The sequence below is a fragment of the Pseudophryne corroboree genome (assembly GCF_028390025.1).
Source record: "Pseudophryne corroboree isolate aPseCor3 chromosome 3 unlocalized genomic scaffold, aPseCor3.hap2 SUPER_3_unloc_12, whole genome shotgun sequence".
In the NCBI taxonomy this organism is placed as follows: domain Eukaryota; kingdom Metazoa; phylum Chordata; class Amphibia; order Anura; family Myobatrachidae; genus Pseudophryne; species Pseudophryne corroboree.
The window spans coordinates 317913-330307 of record NW_026967500.1 but is presented as its reverse complement, the minus strand read 5'-3'; the positions used below and the strand labels follow the sequence as shown (position 1 = coordinate 330307).

Genomic DNA, 12395 nt, shown 5'->3' with positions numbered 1-12395 from the left:
TTGCATGTAAAGTACCTTGTTCCACACCTACTCTGCTGTAGCAATATACCTTATATAAGGGTGAGTAACACATGTACAGGCTTACCAGTGTATGAGCACACACATAGAGGAATGCTACCTTACCAATGCTTCCAGGAGTAACGTCAGGAGACATTTCTCTGATCCATCAGCTCATACGACTGATGTTATTGTTCATCTAGAATCTCCAATTCATACAATATGTTCCCCATCCATTGTTTTACATTGGTGCTGACATATGACTTGGCAAGTGACTACATCTCCATTTATACTTAATGGTTAGTTACCAGTACAAGAGAGCGATATATCTAAGTCTTATTATAATATTACATTTGTTATTGTGAGTGTTCTCAGGAGGTTGGACACAATGATAGTCTGAGACACAATATTATAAAGCCTTCAGTAAAAGTTATGTTTTATTATACACACACATTTACAATTAAGTGTCCCAGAGAGTCGTCTTCTCCTATTGTTTACAAGATTAATATTGTTACAGAAAATGTCACATTTCCATAATGTGTTTTATTTCCAGCAGATGGACACACAAGCAGAAATATCTCAGAAGGACATCTAATGTTATCCCCGGATTGTGACATAAAAGATAATGACAGTAGACAGGATTCTCCGGGAGATAACCCCATTACACCTATTATATATCCAGCTCTATCAGCTGATCCCCCTGATCCTGGGAAATGTTCTCCTGATTACTCTGATATTGGTGCATCTGTTACAGCTCCGACAGTAGATCCAGTGTTTCCGTGTTCTATAGATGCCAAATGTTTTACAAAGAACACAAAGCCTAATAACCCACACACAGGTAAGGCAGGTGAGAGGCCACTGATATGTTCTGAGTGTGGGAAATGTTTTACATACAAATCACAACTTGTTATACATATGAGAAGTCACACAGGTGAGAAGCCATTTTCTTGATCTGAGTGTGGTAAATCTTATTTAACTAAATTACATCTTGTTAGACATAACAGAAGTCACACAGGTGAGAAGTCATTTTCTTGCTCTGAGTGTGGGAAATGTTTTACACAGAATTCAAGTCTTGTTAATCATCACGGAAGTCACACAGGTGAGAAGCCATTTCCATGTTCTGAGTGTGGGAAATATTTTGCACTTAAATCACATCTTGTTAGACATCAGAGAAGTCACACAGGTGAGAAGCCATTTTCTTGCTCTGAGTGCGGGAAATGTGTTACACAAAAATCACAACTTGTTACCCATCAGCAAAGTCACACAGGTGAGAAGCCATTCCCATGTTCTGAGTGTGGGAAATGTTTTGCACACAAATCAGCTCTTGTCATACATCACAGAAGTCACACAGTTGAGACGCTGTTTTCTTGCTCTGAGTGTGGGAAATGTTGTGTAAGTAAATCACATCTTGTTATACATCACAGAAGTCACACAGGTGAGAAGCCATTTCCATGTTCTCAGTGTGGGAAATGTTTTGTAAGTAAATCACAACTTGTTACACATCTGCGCAGTCACACAGGTGAGAAGCCTTTTCCATGTTCTGAGTGTGGGAAATGTTTTGCATGGAAATCAGATCTTGTTATACATCACAGAAGTCACACAGGTGAGAAGCCATTTTCTTGCTCTGAGTGTGGGAAATGTTTTACACAGAAATCACAACTTGTTACCCATCAGCAAAGTCACACAGGTGAGAAGGCATTTCCATGTTCTGAGTGTGGAAAATGTTTTGCACACAAATCACATCTTGTTAGACATTAGAGAAGTCACACAGGTGAGAAGCCATTTCCATGTTCTGAGTGTGGGAAATGTTTTGTAAGTAAATCACAACTTGTTACACATCTGCGCAGTCACACAGGTGAGAAGCCTTTTCCATGTTCTGAGTGTGGGAAATGTTTTGCATGGAAATCAGATCTTGTTATACATCAGAGAAGTCACACAGGTGAGAAGCCATTTTCTTGCTCTGAGTGTGGGAAATGTTTTACATACAAATCACAACTTGTTACCCATCAGCAAAGTCACACAGATGAGAAGGCATTTCCATGTTCTGAGTGTGGGAAATGTTTTGCACACAAATCACATCTTGTTAGACATCAGAGAAGTCACACAGGTGAGAAGCCATTTTCTTGCTCTGAGTGTGGGAAATGTTTTACATACAAATCACAACTTGTTTCCCATCAGCAAAGTCACACAGGTGAGAAGGCATTTCCATGTTCTCAGTGTGGGAAATGTTTTGCACACAAATCACATCTTGTTAGACATCAGAGAAGTCACACAGGTGAGAAGCCATTTTCTTGCTCTGAGTGTGGGAAATGTTTTACATACAAATCACAACTTGTTATACATCAGAGAAGTCACACAGGTGAGAAGCCATTTTCTTGCTCTGAGTGTGGGAAATGTTTTACATACAAATCACAACTTGTTTCCCATCAGCAAAGTCACACAGGTGAGAAGGCATTTCCATGTTCTCAGTGTGGGAAATGTTTTGCACACAAATCAGTTCTTGTTAGACATCAGCGAAGTCACACAGGTGAGAAGTCATTTCTATACTCTGAGAAATAAATAATCAGAATCAGCTTTATTGGCCAGGTGTACTCGCGTACACTAGGAATTGTTTGTTGTACAATGCATCGCCAAGCAGCAACATGAAAGGGGAATACATGGCATAAGAAGGGGGAAACACATAGCATACATTACACATATGAGTTCATACTGCACATTGCAACTGTACAATAGACTCAACATATTATACATGTAAGACTAAAGACGAAGGCTGCTTGGCAGAGCAGCACTGAGGCAGCCATCCGCAGCGCCAACTAGAACTCAAACAATGCACATAATACAGAAGATTTAAGTATTACACATCAAAAGATAAACCAGACAGACAAAAAAAAGACACAGAAAGAATAATGCAGGATTGGTGGAGGCATTTTGAGTAATAACTTCCATGGGCTGTGTATTCCACCCTCACAGGGTACCAGGTGCGGCAGCCATCTTTGGCGCACTGCGTAGGATTACCCTGGGTGGAGTAGTCCATCCTTGAGGAGTAGGCCTGTAAGGTACTACTGATGTTCTCTGCCAGAGGGTTAGTGGGCATAGTCCTGGTGATTTCATTTTTGAGGTTTGATGAGTCCACATAATGGTCTGGATTTCTTTCTTGATGTTGTTGCTTAGAGATAGGAATGCTTTGAGTATTTTAACACACAGCTGTGCATGGCTGAAGCTATAGATATATACACACAATAGACATCACTCAAATTGTACACAATAGACATCACTCAGGTGAGGAACCATTTTAATCTTCTGGAATATACTTATCATTGCCATGCGTTGTTCTTCATGGTTCTTATCCTATCTCCTATGCTTTTTGCAATATACATGTTACCACTGGGTGAAATAATCAGATGTCATACCATCGTCTACCACTGCTATGCAGATGACCTGTCTTTGCTCTAGGTACTGAGAACCCAGTACCAATCCTAAATGGTTGTCTAGCTGAGCTCCAGGTGTGGATGATGCCAGTTAGCTGTGATTCAGTCCTGGTGAAACAGGTCTTTAAGCTCACCAACAAAGAGCAGGGCTGCAGCTCAGCTTTACCTACCAACCAGACTTACACTTGGGGGTTCAGAGTTACAAAATGCTGATCATGTGCGGAATCTTGGTGTCCTGGATGGTGGAGTGACACTTAGACATCAGTATCTGCCACAATCAGATCCTCATCTGAGGAACATAGCCAGACTCCAGCACTTTATTCCCTCAGAAGATCTACCTACAGTCATACATGCACTTGTATCATCACACATAGACTACTGCAATGTCCTCTACCTGGGTCTCCCAGCAAAAGAATTGCACCGTTTGTAGCTTTTACAGAATGCATCAGCCAGGCTGTTACCTAACCAGCCCGTTCCTGCCACATAACACCCATTCTCTGCTCCCTGCACCATCTGCCTGTAAGATGGTGACTCTATTACATAATCTTACTGACTCCCAATCCTACATGACCAGGATCCATGGTACCAGAAGCAGCTTCTGCCTCCTTACTGCCCAGTTACTTCCACCTGCAGATGAAGGACTGTTACCAGCAGTACCAAGAATCCTCAAGCAGTGCTGAGAGGTCAGGGGGAAGACAGGGTGGTGGCACTAGTGCTGTAGTAGAGGCTGCCAGAGGCAGTGTCTGTGAGAATCTTGTCATCAAACAGCGCTAAGGTGTCAGAGGGGAGACAGGGTGGTGGCAGTAGTGGGGGGAGGCGGGGCGGGTGGCAGTTGGGGAAGATGTGGCAGTAGCGGGAAGAGATGGGGCAGTCGCAATAGTGGGGGAGACAGGGCGGATGGCCGCAGTGCAGTACCAGGGGCTGCTGGAGGCAGTAAAGAGGTGTATGGGTCCCGCACAGAACCAGTTGATAATTAGACCTAATGATGAATATGTTTCCTTATTTCTAAATAATCCCTTGTATGTGATACTGTTATTTGCTGTGTCAGCCTTTATGTGTGTTCTGTGTAATAATCCTGAAAGTAGTGCTGCTACCGATCTCATATCATTTGTAGTAACTTGGAAAAGATGAGGTATGAGGTGCACTCTGGAAGCTTATAGGGGGTTAATCAGAGATGAACGCAGATGTGACATCACGCAGCCCCTGGAAAATGGTCTCGGCCCACCCGCATTCACCCCTCAGGGATGCGACCGCAATGTGTGTGTCTGCGCGGCCACTGCGCATGTGCATATTGCCACCACCAGCAAACTGCTGCGGGCCGCTATTGCGGCTGGGTCTAAATGACCCCCATAGGGTTTTGGCTCCTGATATGTAGCTGTTTTACTTACCTGCAATACTATAATGTAACTTGAATTGTTTCTGTGATTTAAAGGATATTTTATCCATGTTGTGCAGAGTAAAGTATTTTTTAAGTTTAAAATATAGAGAAAAATCTGTGTATTAAAGATATGAAATAAAGTTTTTTTAAAAACAAAAGATTTCCGTTGAGTCTTTTTATGTGTCTGTGTATTATCTTATTTCCAGATAATTGTCGCTATGGTGACAGAAACAATTTCCTGTTAATGTGTCACTTGCATTGTTACTTTTGTGTCCAGCGGGTGGGCTCGGAAATGTTATCCTTTTCCTCACAACCCCAGTTGCAGGAGAAAATGAAGGAGGAGCTGTTGACGGGTCGCGTTCCGCTTGAGTTGACAATTTTCTCACCAGCAGGTCTTTTCACCTCTGCAGACTTGTGTCCGCAAAGAGAGATACAACGTAGGCTTTACACCTAGGATCGAGCACGGTGGCCAAAATGTAGTGCTCTGATTTCAACAGATTGACCACCCTTGAATCCTGGCAAAGCGAATGAAGGGCTCCATCCACAAGTATTTCCAGGGAAGACATTAAGACCGAGGGACTATGCACAGGCCCAAATGATAATTGTTTTATGATCCTTCTATGTATGAACCAACCGATAGAGGGAATAATCCGAAAGTGTTAATACCAAAGATTAGCTAATCTGGTTGGAGGTGCGCCATTAAGCAAATTGCAATGACTGGTTAGGGGGTTTTAGAAAAAAACGCTAGTGGATTTATATCTAAAGAAGCCTTAATGTGTGGCTCACACTTTTTTCTTTGTTTCATGAATAAATGAAAACATAACTTTTATCTTTATTTAAGATATATTTTTAAATAGGCATGAAATAAGTACCAACCAAGTATATCATTGTAAAACCCTGTACGAGATCAGCATCCTCAATCACATGTGTTACCCATTCAATACATATATAAATCGATAACTGACCACATCACACAGATATGCACATTGAATAAAACAATATTGTTGGTAATAAAAGGTGTTCTCGTGTGACTGAGCATATCATGTGTAACCCTGTAACAGAGCACAGTTCTCTAAGGCATGCATATCCAATTCTACACATTTGTATCAATTCTGTGACAATATTGTTATTGAGAAGGGATATTCCCTGTAACAAGGTATACAATATGAAAGCCTGTCACAGAGCAAGGTATACATTATATTATCCCAAGGTTAGTGCATAGATAATATCCAGCTTTCTGCCTGTTTAATTCCAAAGGCCTGCTAAGTTGTCCCAACATGCATCTACACAATACTATTGCCAATCACTGAGTGACGACTGATATAAATATAAATCAGTCAGATAACGAGTAGTAACCAGTGACTAGTAATGACGTCTGTATGCAATGAATCCACAAATCAGGAGAACCACCTTTCTGTATCTCCAGCACCCGCTACAGAAATATAACATCTGAAGAATGAATGAGGTTGGGGAGAGAGTAGCAGCCTGTAATAATGATAATATATGCTATATGTTTATATGTTATATAAACAGTGCTATAACCATTCTTCTGATAGAGATCCTTCCTCTGATCGATATAAAGAAGCTCTGGTGTATATAGGCTGAATCTCCCTTCTACTTTTGTCCCATGTGCCGTGGGGCAGTGACTGGGAACAATGAGAGCAGGGAAAGCACCAACACCAGAGCAGAAGGAAAGATAAAGTGCGAGCAGCTTCTGCTGTCCCCGGGATCAGTCGCTCCTGATAATGTCTATTTATCATAAAAGAATTAGGGAGTCTCCATTGTAATTATATTCAGCATATAGAATTTATTATCAAATAAGAGGCCACGCCTATAATTCTGCACAGAGGAGCGTGACCCAAGACAGACTTCATCAATGATACCTGTGTCTTCAGGACATTCAGGTGTACATATATATAGCACAAAATTATACAATAATTCATAACTGATTAATCAATGGGGTGTGCATCTAGATATCATGGGGAACATGGATTGGCTGATGGTGAATATCCGGAAGTGCCAAAGATGGTCAGTTGAGCTAATTGCACTGGCCGATCTTCTCCTGAAGATGGCAGACTGGCTCCATGAGTCTTGGATCTCCCATTCACATCAATTGGACTTCTCAATAGGCCTTGTCAGCAAAGAGGTCATTCTTGTTCATCATGGCATGTTGTTTGTCCAAAGCAAAGGTCCATCAGATATTCATTATCATGTCCTCTTTCTCCTGACATAAAAACCTCATAAAACGTCATTAAGTTCTGGTATCTAAATACAAGGGTCTCTATTGATAGATACGAACTCTCTGTCAGGTGATAGAACACAAAGGTCGAGAAGAAAACATTACTGTCAGGAGAATTACCTCTATATGAGAATTGAGATATTAATTCCCGATGCTAAAATGCTATATGTATAAAAGCACAATTTCTGAGGCAAGACAGATGTATATTTGATTTTTCTTCATCATTCCTGCCTTTTGTTTAATCTCTAAACACAACATATAATTAATCAAATATTCATCGTATTCAACTTAATTTTCCCCAAATGAGTGTAGTAGTGTGAGATATGAGATAGGAAAAGGAAAACCCGTTCTCTGGATGCAATCGCCGGCACAAGTCCATTGAGTATCGATGTGAAAAGTCTCAACTCTCCAGAAACCTTGGACAGATAAGGGAAATGAAAGAGGTAGTGACAGAATGTGTTCTATTTTTCTACAACCTGGCTATAAGTTGAGGCTCCTTCTTCTCACTATGTGTGTGTGTATGGAGCATGAGCATGTAAGCACCTATTAAGAGTATATTTCTGATAATTTACCTATGTGTGATAATACTACTATATTGCTATGTGTGATAATACTACTATATTACTATGTGTGATAATACTACTATATTGCTATGTGTGATAATACTACTATATTGCTATGTGTGATGATAATACTACTATATTGCTATGTGTGATAATACTACTATATTGCTATGTGTGATACTACTACTATATTGCTATGTGTGATAATACTACTATATTGCTATGTGTGGTAATACTACTATATTGCTATGTGTGATACTACTACTATATTGCTATGTGTGATAATACTACTATATTGCTATGTGTGATAATACTACTATATTACTATGTGTGATAATACTACTGTATTGCTATGTGTGATAATACTACTATATTGCTATGTGTGATATACTACTATATTGCTATGTGTGATAATACTACTATATTACTATGTGTGATAATACTACTATATTGCTATGTGTGATAATACTACTATATTACTATGTGTGATAATACTACTATATTACTATGTGTGATAATACAACTGTATTGCTATGTGTGATAATACTACTATATTACTATGTGTGATAATACTACTATATTGCTATGTGTGATAATACTACTATATTACCTATGTGTGATAATACTACTATATTGCTATGTGTGATAATACTACTATATTACTATGTGTGATAATACTACTACAGGTTGAGTATCCCATATCCAAATATTCCGAAATACGGAATTTTCCGAAATACGGACTTTTTTGAGTGAGAGTGAGATAGTGAAACCTTTGTTTTTTGATGGCTCAATGTACACAAACTTTGTTTAATACACAAAGTTATTAAAAATATTGTATTAAATGACCTTCAGGCTGTGTGTATAAGGTGTATATGAAACATAAATGAATTGTGTGAATGTAGACACACTTTGTTTAATACACAAAGTTATAAAAAATATTGGCTAAAATTACCTTCAGGCTGGGTGTATAAGGTGTATATGAAACATACATGCATTCTGTGCTTAGATTTAGGTCCCATCACCATGATATCTCATTATGGTATGCAATTATTCCAAAATACGGAAAAATCCCATATCCAAAATACCTCTGGTCCCAAGCATTTTGGATAAGGGATACTCAACCTGTATATTGCTATGTGTGATAATACTACTATATTCCTATGTGTGATAATACTAGTATATTGCTATGTGTGATAATACTACTATATTGCTATGTGTGATAATACTACTATATTACTATGTGTGATATTACTATATTACTATGTGTGATAATACTACTATATTGCTATGTGTGATAATACTACTATATTACTATGTGTGATAATACTACTATATTGCTATGTATGATAATACTACTATATTGCTATGTGTGGGGTACTGCAGTGTAGGTAACTGGGGTCATTACCATAAGCTTGCTCCATGACTTCTTTTCAGGCCGTGTGAGTATTTTTTCACACGAGCGTCCAAGGACAGGCAGGCATTTGACTGTTACATAAATTATAAAGATTATAAGAATTATTATCATAACAGTGTAATATTTGGTAAAGTAAATTTTTAAATTCCGGCTCCCATCCATCGGAAGGCGTCCCAATCAGCCGATTGGGCCATATGTTCTTGTATATCCTGCAACAACTTAACCTTCTGTTCAATGGGATTATAATTATCTGAGATGTTAAAACAACACATTCCTTTAAATTGTTCACAACCACTTCCTGCTTTAAGTAACAGGTAGTCAATGGCTACTCTATTTTGTATCATACCATCTCTTACTTCTCTAAGTTCTTCATTTCTAAGAGCAATAGCCGTACTGGTGGCATTTATGGTTTTAGCCAATCCACAAGCTATGCTATTTATCACCCTTGTGTTATACAGGCTAAGTCCTGGGACTCCTATGAGTGAAAAGGCTAATGCTGAGTATTGTGCCTTGCTAAGTAATGGTAAGTCTGATCGGCAATCAGGATCTAAAGACCTTTTTTCTTTACTGTGAGAGTCCAAAGTAGTTATGTTTGCGTGAGCTGCTACAAAAGTGAGTCTGCCTAAATAACAAATACCCATGTGATTTGCTGGGTAATAAGAATATGCAATATCCCCACATATTAAAAATAAACCCCTGGGCATGTATATATCAATTCTAGGGCTGCTTATTGTTACCAAGGAAGTACACTTTGGGGTAACCCCTAAAGACTCAAACTGTGGCTTACCAACAATATCCCAGCAGTTCTTTTCAAATATACTAGGCTGGATCTCCAGCTTATACCTAGTGGTGTGATACCATCCCGTTTTATCTTCCGGGTTGTTGGTCCCTAATGTTTCCATGTTAATGTCTATAAAGGTGATATTTTTCCTGGTAGCAATTCTTTCTTCTGCATTTCTTCTATTGTTATTGAAATACATATAAAGCAAGTCTTATAAGCTTCTCCCACATGTTTGGGTGGTACTACACAGAAAGCATTACTATGGGTGGCAGCTGGGGCCAGTTCTACAAAGGTGTTCCTCTCATATACTCTAGCTTTTCTCACTGGGCCCTCATAGGGGTTGTCACTTATCTTTGTGTTCTGATTCTTATTTTCTCATTCCTCGGGATGCCATTCCTGATCATGGAGTGCATGGTGTGTGTCTGAGTGTTGTATCTGATTCCTCTCCTCACCTTCATAACACCATATTATGCACCCACTGTGGGATCCTTCCACAGTGGGTACAGATACATCTATACACATTTACCATCTTGTGGCATTCCGTCTGTTCTAGGGGGGCTCTGACTGTGCGTGCACCTCCAAAGAGCAATGGGTCATCGTGTCAACAAACTATACATCTTTGCTCAGGGTTCCGTCCGCAATATTTACAAATACATCTGGCTATTGGGGGTAGCTGCTGACATCTATTTGGGTATACCTCTTTAGCCTCTCTTTTCTTCCTCTCGTTTCTAGTGTCTAGGGGTGTGATGAGAGGTACATAACTAGGATAGGGATGTATTACCTCCTCAAAGGTCATCAGAGACATACCCTCTGGGGAAGCCACCTTGTGCACATTATCGGACTGACCCTTCCCTGGGCCCTCAGTCATCCTTGTCAATAAGTAGTAAGTCAATAATCCCATCCATATAATTATTCCCAGGCTTACAACCGATACTCCAATCTTGATGGCTCGTCTGGATCTTTTCTTCACCTGATTGGGGTTTAGCAACACTGACTGTCCCACATCATTCTCAACATGCATCTTACCAAACCAGGCCATTTTTATTATCTCTTAGTCTCTGGTTACTGGGGTTTCTCAAACAGAGCCTGCAAGATCAGTGCTTCTGCAGCTTCTTCCTCTGGAGGGTTTTTCTGGGACTCTGCTCTTCCCATCCTCAGTCACTTTCTTGCAATGCATGTATCCAAGCCGATTTATCTGCAACCTTTACTGCCATGGGTGTAGTCAACAGTACTTGGTAGGGTCCCTCCCACCTGTCTACAAATGAACCAGAGCGTAAGAAATTTCTAACCATTACAAATTCTCCTGGTTTCACATCATGGCATTTCAAGTCAATTTGATTAGCACCTTTAGAGAGAATTAGTTCTTTGTGTATTTGTTTGAATTGTTCATGCAAGTCTAGGACATATTTTGTGGTTAGATCATGTAGGGTGGAGTGGCTCTCTTCTGGGCCTATCATCAGATTGGGATATTTTCCAAATAACACCTCGTAATGGGACAGACTGAGAGGGGGTTTGGGAGTCACTCTAATACTGTGTAGTACGATGGGCAGTGCCTCGACCCAGTTTAGGCTTGTCTCTTCTATGACCTTGGAAAGTTTATTCTTTATGGTATAATTTGCTCTCTCCATGAGTCCAGCTGCCTGGGGTCCATAAGGACAATGGAGTTTGGACTCTATACCCATGATCCTACACATCTCTTGGAAGACCTTACTCCTGAAGTGTGTGCCTTGATCTGACTCAATGATCTCTGGAATACCATATCTAGATCAAACTCCTGTACTAGTTTCTTAGCTGTAAAATGTGCTGTGCAGGCTACCGCTGGGTAGGCCTCAGGCCAACCACTGAAGACGTCAACACAAACAAGTACATATTTGAAATTTCTACAGGGTGGTAATTGGATGAAGTCTATCTGTATTGCCTGGAAAGGTCCTCAGGTATGTGGGATATGGGCAATTGGTGCTGGGACAGTCTTACCTTGGTTCTTTCTTAGACAGATAAGGCATGATTGAGCATTCTTACCTGCATAGGATGAGAAACCAGGGGCAAACCAATAGGCCCTGAGGGTCTATACCATACCTCCCTTTTCCAGATGAGCCCGTGGGCTGCCTCAGCCAGGTTTGGTAGTATGGCTTTTGGTGCTACCGGTCTTCCTGTCGTGTCCCTCCAGATAATAGAGGAATCTGGACTGCACTCTTTGAGCTTCCACAAGGATATTTCCTGCTTTGAACAAGATTGGTACAAATGCCTTAATTTTTCCAGTGTTACAGGTGAAAATATTTGTAACGAGATGAGACTCCGTATCTCTGGCACGGAGCCATGATTGTTTAATGCCACTGAGGCTGCTGCTTTCGCTGTTTCATCAGCATAGGTATTTCCTTTTGTCACCGGGTCTGAGTGGCTTGTGTGAGCTTGACATTTGATGACTGCTACCTCTTTTGGTAGCAATACCACTTCCATGAGGTACTTAACTATCTCTGCGTGAGAGATCGGTGTTCCATTTGATATTAAAAAGTGTCTAAGTTTCCAAAATAGCGGAAAAATCATGCAGAATGGCAAATGCATATTGTGAGTCAGTATAAATGTTAACAATTCTGT

General features: G+C 40.2%; 1 pseudogene; it reads left to right on the top strand.

Annotated features, from left to right (window-relative positions):
• Positions 1-591: 591 nt before the first annotated feature.
• LOC134983322 (gastrula zinc finger protein XlCGF26.1-like) lies at positions 592-2469 on the top strand (annotated as a pseudogene).
• Positions 2470-12395: the final 9926 nt, after the last annotated feature.